This window comes from Podarcis muralis, chromosome 10 (assembly GCF_964188315.1).
Source record: "Podarcis muralis chromosome 10, rPodMur119.hap1.1, whole genome shotgun sequence".
Lineage (NCBI taxonomy): Eukaryota > Metazoa > Chordata > Lepidosauria > Squamata > Lacertidae > Podarcis > Podarcis muralis.
This window is the reverse complement of record NC_135664.1, coordinates 2,676,686-2,690,601: the sequence shown is the minus strand read 5'-3', so window position 1 is coordinate 2,690,601 and position 13,916 is coordinate 2,676,686. Positions and strand designations below refer to the sequence as shown.

At 44.3% G+C, this 13,916-nt stretch overlaps 1 protein-coding gene across 12 annotated transcripts in view; it reads left to right on the top strand.

Annotated features, from left to right (window-relative positions):
- Positions 1–13,916, top strand: part of FRMD4A (FERM domain containing 4A) — a 407,020-nt gene that overhangs the window by 240,634 nt on the left and 152,470 nt on the right. The window lies entirely within an intron of this gene.

The window sequence follows — 13,916 nt, the reverse complement described above, 5'->3', positions numbered from 1 at the left end:
GAATAGACTAGGGATGTTCCCCCACCACCCCATTTTCCAGAACCCTACTTTCTATGGGTCGTATCCAACACGGCTCACGTGCAGTTCATCTTGTGTCATGGGACTTCCTCTTCCTCTCCTTGCCTCCCCAGAATCTGCTCTGGAGGGTCTCCAACCCTCTAGGGCAGAATTGGAGGGTGTGCAGGGGAGAGGATCTGAGGGGAAAGTTTGGCTGTGCTAGTGGAAGTCTGCTATGCTAATGGAAGAACTGCATTGGGAAGGACGCTTGGTCTTTTCCCTTTCCTTGTGTAGCTTGAGGTTTCTCTCCCTTTCTATAACTTTCTACTGTTTTAAGGCAGCAGCAACTACAAGTTTAACCAAGCAAGTGTCTTTGGCCTGAGACTCTTTCTTTGCTCTAGCTTTCTGTTTGTGGTGCAATCCCTGGGAGAGCTCTTGCAGACAGGAAGAGTTTTCTTACCACAATCACACATACAAGCATTTGTTTTAGCCACACCAACCACAAGGTGGTAAGATCAGTAGCAATTTTCACCATGTGCAAGCATGTGCAAGTGCGTGAGAGAAGAAGAGGCAGAGAAACAGAGGAGGTGCAGGGAAAGGTAATATTAGGCTCTGATTTCTGCTACAAGCTGTTAGAAGAAACAAAAGCAATATATTCCAGTAAATTATTGACTCTCTACATATTTGATTGTTCAGCATTTATAATGTGACACACAAACATTAATCATTTTGTGTGCGAGTCTTTGCTGGGAACATTATGCTCTTACATAATTTTAATATAGTTCTCCCCTTATTTGTTGTTATTGTAAACAATGCTAGACATGGTTCGGCTGACAGCCTTTAAGCTAGCAGCTCGGACTGGAACATTGTGCTTTGAGTGGTGGGTTGGTGCTAACCATCAGCACTCTTTTGTTTGGGGAGGGGGGAAACAGAAGGGGAAAGATGGAGATAGAGAAATGTTAAACATGGGATCCACGTTAAAGGTGTGACCCAGTCCCAGATCTGAAAATGTTGAACATAACTGGACTGAGCTTCCTCTGGGTCTCCTCCATCTGTGATTCTGTGAATGATGCAAGAGACATTGATCATCACCTCTAAACATATATTCCCAGGTCCAGAACAGACAACTTGTCCATTGTAAGTAGCAATCATTGGAGCAGGCCAGCTGAGGGAGGAAATGGAATTTCCAAAACTTGATTAATAGTATATTGGTGTATTTTCAGCCGTAAAGTCTTCCATTCATTCCTGTAGCACTGCAAGCGCCCATGGTGTGGGCTGTTCAGACGGCATAGAAGCAAAGGGCAAAATGTGACGATGCATTTGGACTGTTCCAGAAGAGGTGGAGTCCTGTTCATTTGCTCTGCCTCAAATTGACACACTGCCTGTCATTTAACAGGGCAAGTAACAATGAGAATGTGGTGCAGTTTGCGTTTGCTTCTAAGAACTCAGCATCCATAATTAGAATGTTTAATGGGTGGGGAACTCAGCCTCTCAGAAGAAATGCCAAGTTCTCTTTCTTCCTTGCCCAGAGCACTGCGTTCCTACCAATGTTATCTTCAGTAGCCAGGGGTACAGCCTCATTCTCAGTTATGTACTGGAGAGGCTGAGGTCTTTTGCTTCTCAGAATGCAGACAGATATCAGCTAGGAAAAACAAACACCTTCCAGACCACACTGTAAGAACACCCTCAGTCTGATCTGATGGAAACAGGTTGAATAACTTTAAAGGAACAGTCTTCGGCTGGTGTTTTAAAGCTAAGCCCAGGCTTAGCCACTGAGCCCAAATCCAGGCATGTTGTGAACAGTCCAGGATTGTGGAATGCAGGCATGGGGACTTCTAATTAAAGGAATGAGGCTCGCTTGCTTCTGTGATTTAATGATTTCAAAGACCTGCTTGTTTCTTTCAATTTGCTGTTTTAGCCACACCCAAAATAGATTTGTAAAGACTGGAACACAGGCTACAGGGAGAGCTTCACAAAGCTTCACCTGCTGCCCCAAATGGCCTTCCTGCGGTGAGCTCTTAATGTTTTGCAGAGATATATGATGAACCTTTTGACTTTGTTGTCTGACTGAGACTTCAAAAGGGGTTGGATGGGGGTGTCCTGTTCCTAATAGGACACCATACATGGCTGGCAGCCTGTGTTTGACTTGGGGAGTTGCAAGTTGCTTAGGCCTGTTTTAGGAGCATTTGCCTCTTGCAGCTTGGCGACAATGTTGTGATTTTCTATCCTCCCAGTCTGTGGAGGGGGTTTAGCTGCTGCTGGAAAGAGCATAGAGACTCATAACTTGTTTTTCTTTTTTTTCTTTTTTTCTTTTTTTTTGTTTTTGATGGCTAATCCCTACATACTCAGTGCTGCTAACAACCCCATTCAGCACAGAGTTGGTTCAGCGAAGCCCATTTGCGGGGCTAGCGCTACTTAGGCAAAGTGCTAAGGGACAGTGGCAGCAGCTCCTCCCTTGTGCTGTTGTTCTTAAGCCTCTCCAACATGGGTGAATCAGGCTGCAAAACTAATTCCTCACAGGTAAAGACAGCAAAAGGAGGATATAAAGCATGCATAAAACCACAAAATATACTGTGACTTGTAGCAAATAATCAGCTCTGATCATGCCTCAGTTCTTCAGGTCTGCAGGACCTGTATCAGAAGATGCAGCAGGTATCATCGTAGCGCACATTATGTTTGGCTTATGTACTGGTCTTAAGGAAAACGTTCCATTAACGCTGATTCTGCATGTGCTCAGGGGCACCGTGCACCTTTGTGGGGAAGGATGCCATGTGCTGCTTTGCTTCAGGCAGTAAAATTTATTGGGCTGGCCCTGTCCATTGATTTCAGTGGGCTTAGTTTCACACAGGATCAATTTGTTATGTGCATGAGGGTGACCTCTGACCACCTAGACGCAACCTACTGCAACCTTTAACGTTTCTAATCCCACCCGGGTTTTTACATTTTGCATCTTCCTCTAGAGCTGTTGCCTGTGACTACATCCATGAATTCCCAGCCAGTTGGTTTCCCAAGACTCCTTAAGAAAGAACAAATTGGATGTGTTTGTACTTGGTCCATTCACAGACCTCAGTTTGGTTCTTAGATAACATGACTGCTTTTTTCTGGACAAGGACCCTCCAAAATGAGTCAGGGGCTTGGTAGGGTGTTGAAAAGCCAGGTTATTAATATTGAAAATAGTCTGTTCCTTTCAAACACACATAAGGTATAAAGGGAAGTGGAATTGTACACACATACCTACATGTACTTTGAAATGCTGTGTGTGATATAAAACAGCTCAGCAGCCATTATACGGCTTGGCAACCAGAATATCCAAGAGTGAGAGATATCAGGTTAATCTTTCTTTTTAAAAAATGGGAATGAGACTTTTAAACACAGATATTCTCAAATTACAGTATCTATGCATTCCACTAGTGCTGGGAATTATAAAGATACATTTGAAATGCAGACATTTTATAAAGGAATCTGTGTTTAACGATACGTTAATGCTTTCAAACCTTCAGAATGCTACAGGCAGCTCCCCATTTACATGTGTTCAAAATGTGCACATCACGCCGAACCCGGAATGACCCGGAAACATCATAAAGATGTCACTGAAACGTCACTAAAAGTGGAGAACAGGGATGGGGTGCAGGGTAGAGTGGAGTGGGGCGGAGCAGGGTGTTTGCAGGCTTACTCAATGGATTTCAGTTATATGCGACTTCACCGGTGTGTGCAGGGCCTCAGAATGTAACCCCTGTGCAAACGGGGCTGCCTGCATTAGCTGGCAGTGAGCATGCATGTGGGCGGGTGTAGAATTTCTGCAGCTGAACCGGAGCACCAGCACCAGGGCAGCTGTACTATACTGTGCGCCCTTGGGACCAGCCCACCCAGTGACCTTCCAGTGAGGATGCATGAGCGGAAGGGGGGGCAGTTCCCATTTAAGTGATTAACTGATGCCCATTTTACTGCAGTGATGAAAAGCTTCTGAAAGTGGCCTGAGCAGTATTGAGGGAAAATGCTGGAGCTTCCATTTTGAAGGTTGTTGTGTGTGGCATTGTTCAGAGAAGTTGCTATTTTTCAACCTAGCCTGCTCCAAAAGGTTGTTGTGATGCTTTTGTTGGCTCCTTGGAGGAAAGATGGGATAGATGTGAAATTGAAATTGATGCAACTGGAGGAAAAGGCATGGTGGATGTTGCTTCCAGATGACCTGTGTCTTGAGCATTCATCCTGGTTTGTTTGGGGAAAGTTTGTGGGGAGAATATATAATATCAGCTCTTTATTGCATATACATTCTGATTTGTTTGCAGGGAGGTTATATGAGGTCAATCAATTGTCATGCCACACTTCCAGAGGACTTTTCTTACTTCAAAAAGTCTCTTTCATTTTTGGAAGCAGGGTTCTTTGTTGTTGTTGCTGCTGCTGTGCTGCTGCTGCTGTTAAACTTTCTATACTGCCCTTCATCGAAAGATCACAGGACAATAAAAACACAAAAACATATACTTCACTTGCATAACCAGAATTTTCTGGGTGCAATTTTAGCACCAAATTCAGCAAAATAGTAAAAGTTTAGAAGGGCTCACTGTCTCCCTCGTCCTGTACCTTTTTTTCCTGGCAAATGGCATATGGCTTTCAAGTCGACTTTCCCACTGGACTTAAGCATTTGTTAGCTCAACTGGGGGTGAACATCCAGGGCTTGATTATAGTTGTAGCTAAAGTCAAATTTCAAATCCTTTTCTGTTTTATGGTTCAGTATTTTAGCTACAGTTTATTCCTTAGAATGCACTGCCGATGAAAATCTGTCTACCTCAGTGAGATTTGCAGTTGAAGAGACTTAAGACATGATGTTATTGTAGAGAGGAAGAGGACACAATCATTAAGAAATTTCAGCTTCACTTCAGCAAAGCACAAGCTTGCTTGTTGGCAGAGTTCATTCTTTAAAGTAGGAAGTTTCTTTGCTACGGAGGTATCTGATTTCTAATAGTTTTGCTTTTTTCTGCCAAATATTTTGTAATTAAACAGATATGGTAGTAATAAATCGCATTGTGAATACAATTGGTTTGATGATATCTTTTTACTGGATCAACTTCTTAGGAGATTAAAATATTTGCAAGACCAAAAGAGAAAGATTACTAAATGTATGAAAGTACTTTGAGCTCTGATTTTTTTCCCCTTATTCTGTAAGCATTTTTTCTGTTTTATTTGAGAGGAAGCATTAGCTTTTAGATGTTGACTACGTCAGACATACACAAACTACAAAACAGAGTACCTTGTTAACTTTACTTGGCTCAGACTATGGCTTCAGTTGGAACTTAAATCATATTAAAATCAAACTTGAGCTGCTTGAAATGCAGATGGACTTGTTTCCTAAAACAGCTCATACTATAGTAATTTTTTTCCTGAGCTACACACACCACTCCTGAATATTGTTAGGCAAAGTCATGGCTCAATGATTCCCATCTGACAGGGGTGACAGTCCTGTCTAAGTTCTCCTCTCCATAGGGTAGGCTGAGAGACAGGGAATGGCCCAAGCTTACTCAATGAGCTTCATGGCCGAGAAGGGATTTGAACTCGGGTCAGTAAATAAATATAAATATCAGAGAGGCACTGAATGTTCCCAAAACTTGAAAAGAACCCCCCCCCCAAATACCCCTCACATACCCGAAGCTATATTTTCCATGCATTTTTCAATAGGCATTGATTCTAGCCATTCAGGAATAGTGTTGTCAGTGTGGCGATACCGTTATGCCATGTAGACAATCAGATTTGGCTACAAGACAAGACTTTGAAGCCAATTCAGAGCAAGGGAATGGCTTTCAACATTCACTCTTCATGGGTGATCATGGGCTTCTGGGAATAATTTTGACAGCATGATAACACCATAGCTAATCAGATTTGGCTTTATGATGGTACCCCGAGGCTAAATCAGAGTGAGGGCAATGTTTTCTGTTCCCACGCAGAATAGCAAACAATTTTGCTTATTTACTGCTTCCCCCTACAAAGTTTCTGAAAGGGAGAGTTCTTTTCAGCAGGGTTGAATGCCTTAATAAATATGCTGTTTGCCATGTAATTTTCTTTTAAAATCTGATTAAAATGGGACTTCTTTCTTTTGTAGGCTAGCAAAATGGGTTATGGAACTGTATAGAGCTGTTCCAATTAACAGAATTTGCATTTTGTAAATTTGAGATATTTAATGTAGTGATGCTTTCAGCAGGCAGAATTCTCAAGGAGCATCTTGTTTGAGAGGATATTGGACAGGACTGTTTGTAGCTGTTGGAACTACTTTTAAAAAGTGTGTATGTGTGTTGACCGGCACAGCCATTCAAACAGAGGATCCTTTTATGTGTGCTGCATCCAAAAGCTACCATAGATTTTACAGTCGAGTGATCACTTAGCAGGAGGCTGGCCTATGATTTGCAAGGTATAGTCTATGTGTTTCCCAGGATGCACAAGGGTTATTTTCTTGGATGCCTCCAGCTCATGTTTGCAGTTGCTCACAAGATGAATGGGTTAGGCACTAAGCTGCCAAGATGTTTTGTGGAGCAATGCAAAACAATTGCCCTCTTCTCTGTGTGATCCTAAGCTGAAAAATTCACTGTGTAAACATTTGGGCCAGCAGTCGTTAAATGAGATTGTAAGCTTTACATTGATGTCAGAGGTAAATAGAAAATCATTTCTTAATACAAACATTCCAAGATCTGGGAGTCGCCAAGTAACTTCCTTTAAGAGGAATTTCCTTTCTTCTAGGGTGATTGAATGCCATGTACGTGTCATTGTTAAGTCCCAGAAAGAGAGAGAGAGAGAGAGAGAGAGAGAAAGCAGATAAAGAGTATTCAACACACAAAATCATATATAGGGGGGAAACATATGTCCTGTATTGCTGAACATATTTCTGTATGGCCGTGTTTCCATATGAATGTTTTTTATCATCCATCATAGCTCAGTCAGTAGAGCATGAGACTGTTAGTCTCAGAGTTCTGGGCTTGAGCCTCACATTAGGCAAAACATCCCTAAATTGCAAGGGTTGGACTAGATGACTCTTGGGGTCCCTTCCAATTTTCCAATTCTATGATTCTTTGTCCCATAGAAGTTTACAGTTTAGTCAAGAATTTGCAGTATTAAGAAATGGACTTTCAGAAGGACTTTCAGAGTCATTCAGTCCTTCTTCTGATCAGGCCTTTGGCTGTTAATTAAATATTATACCTTTTGGTGGTGGTGGAATGTTTTGATTTATTTTAAAAAAACAGAATTATAATAATTTTAATAATAATAATAAAGTAACTTCTGATATCATATAATTTTGTATATACACAACTGTATGAAATTTTGCCTATTACACACATTTTTGGACAGCAATTTTCTCCACTATAACACTTCTTATGTTAATTTTGCTAATATATTTACACTTTACTGTAGTATCTGCATTGTTGTGCACATTACTTTGCAGGGAACTGCCTTGCAAAATTTGGAAAATTGTGAATTTTGAAGGATGGCTGTGTTTCAGATGGCACAGAAAGTGCAAATTAGGCAGGTTCACCTTTAAATGAGAACTGAATTGAATTTCTTCCCCCATCCCTACATCTCATACCTGTTTACTAAAGAAAAGAAACAGGCATGCAAAGACCAAGCAAGTGATTCTCACTTCTCAAAATCATTTTCAAAATTACTTCCTGCGTCTTTTGCAACAAGGGTGTTTCCTTTTTTGCAAGGCAAAAAACTAGTCTGCCTGAATTTATAGGGTGGCTCATGTGTTCAACTCATAATATTACCGTTAAAACAAAGGGCTTTCAAGCACTTTAAACTGTACTTTGTAGGAGGACCCTTGTCCCTGCAGTGCAAACTAGTTTCATAGAATCATAGGATCTTCGAGTTGGAATGAACCCCAGGGGTCATCTCGCCCAACCCGCTGCCATGCAGGAATCCAAGCTGAAACATCCATGACAGATGATCATCCAACCTCTGCTTAAAAACCTCCAAGAAAGGAGAGTCCACTGCCACCCAACTCCCTCAGTCGTTCCATCTAAGGCTTGGTTTTCAGAACTTGTATCATCTTGGTCACCCTCCTTTGCACACATTGCAGCTTGGATGCAGCTCATCTGAATTCATATAAAGTAGCCAGGTGTTCCCTTACCACTCTTTCCTCATCTTGTGCTGCAACTTCATCCTTACATTATTTATTCTGCTATCACCAGGTTGGGCATTGATTCCTTTTGGGTGAAGACAGAGGCAAAGTAAGTGTTGAATATTTCCACCCTCTGTCATCAAATAGCATTTCTCTGTCTTCTCCACATAGAGGACCTAGTACTTGCTTGTTCTTCCCCTTGCTTCAAGCATTACCCAATAAATCTCTCTTTTTTTTTAACCTCTCTTGCAATCCTGAGCTCATTCTGAGCTTTAGCCAGCTGGCTACTTGTGATTTCCACTTTCTTCCATGTCTTATACATGCCCTTTGTAACTCTCAGCTCATCTGTAAGCTCCTTATGCAGCCACACTGGTTTCCACTTTTCTTTCTTGTGGGAATTGTCTGCATTTGGGCCTTCAGTATTTCTCCTTTTTGAAACTCCCATCTTCTCTTTGAGTAATTTTGACCATGGGATCTCACTCAGTAGCTCCTTAAGCTTTTTGAAATTGGCCTTCTTAAAGTCCAGAGTGCATGTCCAACTACACTCAGCTTTTCCTTGCCTCTGAATCATGAAACCCAGGAGAACACGATCACTTCCTCCCAAGTTTCCCAGTACTTCCACATAACTGATCAGTTCCTCCCTATTGGTGAGGATCAGGTCCAAGATAGATGATCCCCTGGTTGTTCCTTCCACCCTCTGGGAAACGAAATTGTCAGCGAGGCAATGGAGGAATTTGTCAGAACTTACATTCTTGGCAGAGTTTGAGTCCTAACAGATATCGGGGAAGTTGAAGTCCCCTATGATTACTATTTCTCTCTTCTTTGAATGTTTGGTAATCTGCTCTAGGAAGGCATCATCCAAGTCTTCAGTCTGGCTTGGTGGTCTATAGCAGACATCCACAGTAAGGTCACTGTTGTTTCTCTCTCTTACAATTTTTACCCATATACTCTCAATCTGCTTTTCATGCTCCAGGTCATGGATTTCTTCACAAGTGTACACATCCTTTACACCAAGGATTCCCTGCCCGAGCTGCTTCAGGTCGTGGCGGATATGCTCCTGGAGACACCTAGCTTGGTTGTCCTGGGGGATTTTAACATCCATGCCGACACGACCTTACAAGGGGCCGCTCGGGACTTCGTGGAAAGCATGGCCTCCATGAGGCTGTCCCTGAATAAGTTTGGCCCAACTCATAGCCGCGGACATGCCTTAGACTTGGTGTTTACCTCTACAGATGTTGGTGATCTGACATTATCTAAAAGCGAAACAAAAGAAGTGCCATGGTCAGATCACTTCCTGGTGCAACTGGACTTCTCCGCGACCCTTCCCCTCTGCAGGGAGGTGGGACCGATTCGGATGGTCCGCCCCCGCCACTTAATGGATCCAATTGGCTTCCAGAGAGTGGTAGGGGATGTTTTATCCCAAGTTGATGGCCTTTCAGCTGATTCCCTGGTGGCCCGCTGGAATGCGGAGTTAACCAGGGCTATTGACTGTCTGGCTCCGAAGCGCCCTCTCCGATTGCATGGAGCCCGGACAGCCCCGTGGTTTTCCCCGGAGCTGAGGGTGATGAAACAATCGTTGAGACGGCTAGAGCGCCGGTGGCGGAAAACTCATTCTGAATCAGACCGGACACGGGCTAGAGCTCAACGTCGAGCCTACCAAGTGGCAATGGCGACGGCGAAGAGGGCCTTCTTCACCGCCTCCATTGCATCTGCAGAAAACAGCAGCAGGAGACTTTTTCAGGTAGTTCGCAATCTATCGGAACCACCTGCACCACCGGGGCCTGGTAGGGACCCCAAGATCTCCTGCAATGCTTTTGCAAAGTTTTTTGCAGATAAAGTCGCTCAGATTCAGAAGGAGGTAGACTCCACCGTGGGAGCAGGGCCAGGGTGGGAGAGTGCTAGAGTTCTGTCTGGTCCTGTTACATGGGATCAATTCCAATCTGTTACCTCCGAGGATGTGGACAGGCTGCTTGGACAAGTGAAACCGACCACCTGTCTCCTGGATCCTTGCCCATCCTGGCTGATAAAAGCGAGCCGGGAAGGGCTGGGCGATGGGCTCTGCGGGGTGGTGAATGCTTCCCTCTATGAGGGAGCCTTCCCAGACCTGCTGAAAGAGGCGGTCATTAAACCGCTTCTTAAAAAAACATCTTTAGACCCAGCCAATTTGGCCAACTATCGCCCAGTCTCAAATTTACCATTCTTGGGCAAGGTGATTGAGCGGGTGGTTGCCAGACAACTCCAAGCACGCCTGGAGGATGTGGACCATTTGGATCCCTTCCAATCGGGGTTCAGGCCTCACCATGGGACTGAAACTGCCTTGGTCGCGCTGGTTGATGATCTCCGGCGGGCTAGGGACAAAGGTGAGAGCTGTTTCCTAGTTCTGCTGGATCTCTCAGCGGCCTTTGACACCATCGACCATAACATCCTTCTGGACCGTCTAGAGGGGCTGGGAGCTGGGGGCACTGTTATACGGTGGTTCCGCTCCTTTCTCCTGGGCCGTGTCCAGAAAGTGGTGGTGGGGGATGAGTGTTCAGACCCCTGGGCTCTCACTTGTGGGGTGCCTCAGGGTTCCGTCCTCTCCCCCATGCTTTTTAATATCTATATGAAGCCGCTGGGAGAGATCATCAGGGGGTTTGGGCTGGGTGTTCATCAGTATGCAGATGACACCCAGCTCTACCTCTCCTTTAAATCAGAACCAGTGAAGGCGGTGAAGGTCCTGTGTGAGTGCCTGGAGGCTGTTGGAGGATGGATGGCGGCTAACAGATTGAGGCTGAATCCTGACAAGACAGAAGTACTGTTTTTGGGGGACAGGGGGCGGGCAGGTGTGGGGGATTCCCTGGTCCTGAATGGGGTAACTGTGCCCCTGAAGGACCAGGTGCGCAGCCTGGGAGTCATTTTGGACTCACAGCTGTCCATGGAGGCACAGGTTAATTCTGTGTCCAGGGCAGCTGTCTACCAGCTCCACCTGGTACGCAGGCTAAGACCCTACCTGCCCGCAGACTGTCTTGCCAGAGTGGTGCATGCTCTGGTTATCTCACGCTTGGACTACTGCAACGTGCTCTACGTGGGGCTACCTTTGAAGGTGACCCGGAAACTGCAATTAATCCAGAATGCGGCCGCTAGACTGGTGACTGGGAGTGGCCGCCGGGACCACATAACACCAGTTCTGAGAGATCTGCATTGGCTCCCAGTACGTTTCCGAGCACAATTCAAAGTGTTGGTGCTGACCTTTAAAGCCCTAAACGGCCTCGGTCCAGTATATCTGAAGGAGCGTCTCCACCCCCATCGTTCAGCCCGGACACTGAGATCCAGCGCCGAGGGCCTTCTGGCGGTTCCCTCATTGCGAGAAGTAAGGTTACAGGGAACCAGGCAGAGGGCCTTCTCGGTAGTGGCTCCTGCCCTGTGGAACGCCCTCCCAGCAGATGTCAAAGCAATAAACAACTATTTTACTTTTAAAAGTCATCTGAAGGCAGCCCTCTTTAGGGAAGTTTTTAATGTTTGATGCTGTACTGTTTTTAATATTCAGTTGGAAGCCGCCCAGAGTGGCTGGGGAAACCCAGCCAGATGGGCGGGGTATAAATAATAAATTATTATTATTATTATTATTATTATTATTATTATTATTATTATTATTATTATATAATGCTACTCCTCCCTTCCTGTTTTGTCTATTTCTTTTTCTACATCCCAGTCATGAATCTTATCCCACCAGGTTTCAGTAATGCCTATCAGGTTGCATTTGCCATCCTGTACTAAAAGCTCTAATTCGTCTTGCTAGTTTCCCATACTGTGTGCATTTGTGTAGAGACAACTGAAGCAATGAGTCCTTCCCTCCAGCTGCTTCCTTCTTGTGGTTTCTTGCCCTTTAGTGGGTTTCTGGAGCATTACCTCAGTTTCCTGTGCACCAATCAAGCTGTTATCCCAAGTACCAGGTCTGTCATCTGTAATGTTGTTTCCCTCCCTCTCAAGATCTAGTTTAAAGCTCTGCTGATCAGATTCATGAGACTCTTAGCAAACACATATTTGCCAAAAACTGTGATATGCAGCCCATCTCTTGCCAGAAGTCCTTCCTCAAGGAAGTGGAGACCATGGTCCAAGAAGCCAAACCATTCCTGACACCACTACCTGTGCAGCCAGTTGTCTCCCTCCAGTATTTTCCTCTCTCTTCCTGGGCCACGACCTTCCACAGGAAGGAGTATGAAAAGACCACCTGTGACCCAAGGCTCTTCAGCTTCCTGCCCAGCGTCTCATAATTCCATGCTACACATTGAAGGCTGTCTGTGGCGGTATTATTTGTATCCATATGAGTCAGAAGGAAGGGGTAGTGGTCAGTGGGCTTTGTAAGACTTTATAAGACTTCTCTGTCATATTGTGAATCTTTGCACCTTTCACAGCCACCTTGGTGTATTCTAAGGCCATCAACTCCTGTGAACTGCCCTGAGATGAGAGCATGGAAGTGATTTTGCAGCTCCAGTGACAAAGCGTGGTTTGTGACTTTCCTACTTCTGTGCGTCACATTCCTCCAGGGGTTTGTCTCTTGCAATGAGCGATCTTCCTGCTCCCTAGGGGCACCCCACCCTTGCTGCCGTTCCAGCACAGTCCTCTCAGCTCTATTGAGAAACTCTGCGTCTTATCCTGTAGCTCTGTGTGGCTTGGTGGGCCTCAAGTTGCTGTACCTTCTCTTCCAGCAAGGCAACCAGCTTGCACTTTCTACAAGTGAAATAAACCATATAATATCATAATGAATCTCTCCACTGAGCAGTTACTTTCCTTTTCCTTTCTCTGACTGTGAGAAAGTTCAGAGTGTGATTCCTTGGCTCATCCCTTGAGGTATTCTGAGGGCACCAGCACAACAGAGCCATTCAGGTGGACTAGCACGTTCTGAATGTGTCAAGTGCAGAAATCTCTGTGTGATAAGAGAGCAGTGGATCGTTTCTGCTCTTCCTGTGCAATGAAATACTTTGACACACAGACATAACAGTTGGGCTTTGTTATCAGAAGAATGTTGAAAGCAGCCCTGACATTCCTTCATGAGCTCATAAACAAGCCAGGAAGTCAAGAAATGTTCTACTGCTGTAGATCTCTTGTTCGGTAGCCTTTTTTTCTGCTGTGCAACATAATAAAATAGCGGTGATGTGTTAGTTTTATATACCTACGTTTATTTTTTGTAAGGGAGCATTTAAACATTTCACCACCACCAACCTGTGGTCTGAAGTAATGTTGATTCATCATCAGAAACATCACTTTGCACTGCTGATTACGTACCTGTTTTCTAATGTGATCCAATGGCAACATCTTTCTGTGTTCTTGGTGGTATTACAGATCCTATAAAATATACTTGTGCATTATTTTAAAACATTATACATCACTGCTGATTCTTGGTTCCTCTACCCCTGTTTTCCATCCAAACTTATTTATCTGACAAGATGCCTCACTTTTCAGGTGCATGTAATCAAACCACCTCACCTTGCTCTACCTTGTTCCTTCCAATCCAGATATACCACTATGCTTATAAGTTTTGTGTGAGCTTGCGTTCAAATCTGAAACTAAGAGACATGAGTTCAAGTCATAGCCCAGCTACAGATTTTATTTTGAAGTGCTTATGGCTCCTCAACAGTAAAGTAGGAATAATAGATGGGATTGGTTCCACATTGCAGGGCATTGTAGAGCATCTTTGTCTGATCTACCTCTCATGGTTGTTTTGAGATTAAACCTCCATTCCCTGACCTGAGCCCTTTGGAGGAAAAGTAGTATGCAAATGAATTATGGAACTAAATAATCAGGGCTGCAATGTGCTGTTAGTGAACTGCTAGTGCAGAAG